At 53.4% G+C, this 5,000-nt stretch overlaps 1 non-coding gene across 1 annotated transcript in view; it reads right to left on the bottom strand.

Moving 5' to 3' along the window:
* Positions 1–663, bottom strand: part of LOC124732211 — a 1,909-nt gene extending 1,246 nt beyond the window's left edge. Inside the window, exon 1 of the ribosomal RNA XR_007008612.1 lies at positions 1–663. This exon is cut by the window's left edge and continues 1,246 nt beyond it. This is a non-coding gene — a ribosomal RNA (small subunit ribosomal RNA).
* Between the last annotated feature and the right edge of the window lie 4,337 nt (positions 664–5,000).

Here is a 5,000-nt window from a genome sequence, read left to right as displayed (position 1 = left end):
GGACACAAATCCAACTACGAGCTTTTTAACCGCAACAACTTTAATATACGCTATTGGAGCTGGAATTACCGCGGCTGCTGGCACCAGACTTGCCCTCCAATAGATACTCGTTAAAGGATTTAAAGTGTACTCATTCCGATTACGGGGCCTCGGATGAGTCCCGTATCGTTATTTTTCGTCACTACCTCCCCGTGCCGGGAGTGGGTAATTTGCGCGCCTGCTGCCTTCCTTGGATGTGGTAGCCGTTTCTCAGGCTCCCTCTCCGGAATCGAACCCTGATTCCCCGTTACCCGTTACAACCATGGTAGGCGCAGAACCTACCATCGACAGTTGATAAGGCAGACATTTGAAAGATGCGTCGCCGGTACGAGGACCGTGCGATCAGCCCAAAGTTATTCAGAGTCACCAAGGCAAACGGACCGGACGAGCCGACCGATTGGTTTTGATCTAATAAAAGCGTCCCTTCCATCTCTGGTCGGGACTCTGTTTGCATGTATTAGCTCTAGAATTACCACAGTTATCCAAGTAACGTGGGTACGATCTAAGGAACCATAACTGATTTAATGAGCCATTCGCGGTTTCACCTTAATGCGGCTTGTACTGAGACATGCATGGCTTAATCTTTGAGACAAGCATATGACTACTGGCAGGATCAACCAGGGAGCTGCGTCAACTAGAGCTGAGCAGCCGGCCGCCCGGGAGTGTGTCCCGGGGGCCCGCGCGAACACGCAAGCGTCCGCTCAATCATTCTGCAAACAGGAGGAGGCTGAGCTCCCCTGCACAATACACCTCGAAACCCTCTCAGGTCCCGGCGGCGCGCAGCGCCGTCCCAAGTACTTGGTCGGGTTCGAGAGAGGCGCAATCGCCCGGAGTTAGGCGAGTAGACGCTTTCGGTGCGACCACCCGTGCTCCCAACTGAGCTTGCCGCTGCCGACAGAGGCCCGGGAGCGTGCTGTCGTGGCATTGCCGGCGGGAGACAACACGCGCCACCTACGGTGACCGGCAGCTCCAACGCCAGCGCCACAGAAGGACAAAAGCCCCACTTGGGTGCCGAAGCGAACTCTCCCAGCACAGCGCACACGCCAACACATCCGCACAGCTGCGATACAAACCACCAGCGAGAACCGCTGGGGCGACCGAGCAGCAGACGGCGTCGCGGCGCCGAGCGCCGGGCGGCGGCGCATCCTCAACGCACACAGTCCTCAATCGGACCAGCACACTGCAGATGTCCACCGCGCTTCGCACCGGGCCCGCGAGGACCTACTTTGGCCGCACGGCGCCGCGCGCAGGGTGCGCCGGCGCGCAGCTGCGACGCCTGCCGCGTCCGTCGGCCGGCGCGCCTGCCACTGGCCGCCCCCACCAGCCGGCTGTAGCGCGTGCGCCCACGCACCGCGCGGCCAGCACGCCGGGAGGCGCCCCCTCACCGGCCGGGGACGGTCCCACCCAGCCACCGCCGCGTATCGCTTCACACCCAGATGCCGTTCAGTTTCGTCGGCATGGTGGGTATCGCTGGAACAACCGGTTAGTACCTCAACCTATCGTCGCCATCACCGATTCACCCCTAGCGAGAACAACCGCACCACAACGGGTTACCATTTCTTCATTTGCGTAACTTCACCAGAAAACGTAGGCGTCCATCGCCATTTGCAACTTCAACCATTATTGCATGCCTGTGTCAGGTGTCACGCCACACTACGTCTGCCCACATACACGCAACAAAATGTGCACGCCTAGACAATACGTGGAAGGTGGCCCCCGTACGTATGCGATGTCCATTGCTCGAACGACTGTCAACCGGCTTCTGTAGCATGTCGCAGATATGGAACGCGCTGCACCATGCCATCACGGTGTGTGAGGAGAGAGACGACTAGGTCCGAATACATCAACAGACAGCTCATGCTGATCGCCATCCACGGCGTCCGTTCCTCCCACACGTCTCTATGGCGTACCACACTGCAATCCAGCTCTCATAGGGAGACGACACGTAGCTGCGTGCACAATATTTGCACTGTATGGTCCGCCGTTTTTGGGCGCAGTCGTTGTACGGTCACACATGTGCCACGATGTATCATTCAGTACATAAGGACGAATGTGCAGTACAGATTGTGGTTCACGCGTACGACATCAGCGGACAGTTGACACAGGCCGCACCACAACGTAGCCTGCGTACGTCGCATGCGAAGGGCATTGAACATGCAAACTTGTCACCAACCACCTTGCGAAGGCAGGGGGCAAGGTGGGGACGTGGGGAGAGGTGGGGGGGGGGGGGGGCGGCATGTACGCCCTGCTGCCATCCACATTACAGTGTACAGCAGGAGCATGTGGAAAGTCAGCAAGACTTGCAAGGTGTTTAACATGAAGCGATACACAGGGGAGCGGGCAGTGCGAGTAGCGAACTATATTGCGAGGGTTGCGGGTGGGCAACACTACACTAATTGAACGAGTCGTATAACAATTACAGAGCAGGTTTAGGCGACAACGTGGGTTACGATAGGCGACAACGTGGGTTACGTTAGGGGACAACGTGGGTTACGTTAGGGGACAACGTGGGTTACGTTAGGGGACAACGTGGGTTACGTTAGGGGACAACGTGGGTTACGTTAGGGGACAACGTGGGTTACGTTAGGGGACAACGTGGGTTACGTTAGGGGACAACGTGGGTTAGGTTAAGGCACAACATGGGTTAGGTTAAGGCACAACATGGGTTAGGTTAAGGCACAACATGGGTTAGGTTAAGGCACAACATGGGTTAGGTTAAGGCACAACATGGGTTAGGTTACGGCACAACATGGGTTAGGTTAAGGCACAACATGGGTTAGGTTAGGGGACAACATGGGTTAGGTTAGGGGACAACATGGGTTAGGTTAAGGCACAACATGGGTTAGGTTAAGGCACAACATGGGTTAGGTTAGGGGACAACATGGGTTAGGTTAGGGCACAACATGGGTTAGGTTAGGGGACAACATGGGTTAGGTTAGGGGACAACATGGGTTAGGTTAGGGGACAACATGGGTTAGGTTAGGGGACAACATGGGTTAGGTTAGGGGACAACATGGGTTAGGTTAGGGGACAACATGGGTTAGGTTAGGGGACAACATGGGTTAGGTTAGGGGACAACATGGGTTAGGTTAAGGCACAACATGGGTTAGGTTAGGGGACAACATGGGTTAGGTTAGGGGACAACATGGGTTAGGTTAGGGGACAACATGGGTTAGGTTAGGGGACAACATGGGTTAGGTTAGGGGACAACATGGGTTAGGTTAAGGCACAACATGGGTTAGGTTAGGGCACAACATGGGTTAGGTTAGGGCACAACATGGGTTAGGTTAGGGCACAACATGGGTTAGGTTAGGGGACAACATGGGTTAGGTTAGGGGACAACATGGGTTAGGTTAGGGGACAACATGGGTTAGGTTAGGGGACAACATGGGTTAGGTTAGGGGACAACATGGGTTAGGTTAGGGGACAACATGGGTTAGGTTAGGGGACAACATGGGTTAGGTTAGGGGACAACATGGGTTAGGTTAGGGGACAACATGGGTTAGGTTAGGGGACAACATGGGTTAGGTTAAGGCACAACATGGGTTAGGTTAAGGCACAACATGGGTTAGGTTAGGGGACAACATGGGTTAGGTTAGGGGACAACATGGGTTAGGTTAGGGGACAACATGGGTTAGGTTAAGGCACAACATGGGTTAGGTTAGGGGACAACATGGGTTAGGTTAAGGCACAACATGGGTTAGGTTAGGGGACAACATGGGTTAGGTTAGGGGACAACATGGGTTAGGTTAAGGCACAACATGGGTTAGGTTAAGGCACAACATGGGTTAGGTTAAGGCACAACATGGGTTAGGTTAGGGGACAACATGGGTTAGGTTAGGGGACAACTTGGGTTAGGTTAGGGGACAACATGGGTTAGGTTAAGGCACAACATGGGTTAGGTTAAGGCACAACATGGGTTAGGTTAGGGGACAACATGGGTTAGGTTAGGGGACAACATGGGTTAGGTTAGGGGACAACATGGGTTAGGTTAAGGCACAACATGGGTTAGGTTAGGGGACAACATGGGTTAGGTTAAGGCACAACATGGGTTAGGTTAGGGGACAACATGGGTTAGGTTAGGGGACAACATGGGTTAGGTTAAGGCACAACATGGGTTAGGTTAAGGCACAACATGGGTTAGGTTAAGGGACAACATGGGTTAGGTTAGGGGACAACTTGGGTTAGGTTAGGGGACAACATGGGTTAGGTTAAGGCACAACATGGGTTAGGTTAAGGCACAACATGGGTTAGGTTAAGGTACAACATGGGTTAGGTTAAGGTACAACATGGGTTAGGTTAGGTTACACGTTGTTGTAAGGAAAGGTGTGGGGGGGGGGGGGGGGGGCGGGGCGGCAGGTTCGTTGATAGTGATTATAGTAAGTGAATGCTTGTGACATGATGAGATTTGTCACGTCAGGATGCACCTTTGGCTTATTAGAGGCGGCGCTCCAATTCTATGCTTGTGTCAGACCTGTGTCTTTGACTCATGTCATTGTTTGTGCGCTGTGACAGGAGGTACTATTGTGATGTTGGGTGCACCGTTGTATAGGACATGTGTGGGTGTTGGTGCCTTATCTGCGCAATGGTGGATGTCGAAAGGGTGGGATATTCTATTTTCCGCATGGACCTCCTGGTCTGGTTGTGATAGTGTGGATTGTGTAATGTGGCGGAGAGGATGCACTGGATGTTGTTCCATGCTGGTGCTTACATATTGTATGTGCGCCTGTTAGAAGCAGAGAGTGGTGCGTGATCAGAGTGTCTGGCTGACGTGTGGTTCCCATTGTGGGCAGACTCTTTCAGCATGTATACGGACAGTTGTATATATTTTCTGTAGTTTGATGGCTCTGCATTGATTACTAATCAGCGCCGTGTGTACGGGTAATCTGGTTCCAGTCCACAATGTTCTATCTGTGTACATTAGTGACAAAGACTCCCCCCATGCAGTGGGGCTCGGTCTG

Source organism: Schistocerca piceifrons, unplaced genomic scaffold (assembly GCF_021461385.2).
Source record: "Schistocerca piceifrons isolate TAMUIC-IGC-003096 unplaced genomic scaffold, iqSchPice1.1 HiC_scaffold_133, whole genome shotgun sequence".
Classification (NCBI taxonomy): Eukaryota; Metazoa; Arthropoda; class Insecta; order Orthoptera; family Acrididae; genus Schistocerca; species Schistocerca piceifrons.
Note: the sequence above shows the minus strand (reverse complement) of the source record. Positions and strands in the feature narration are given on the sequence as shown.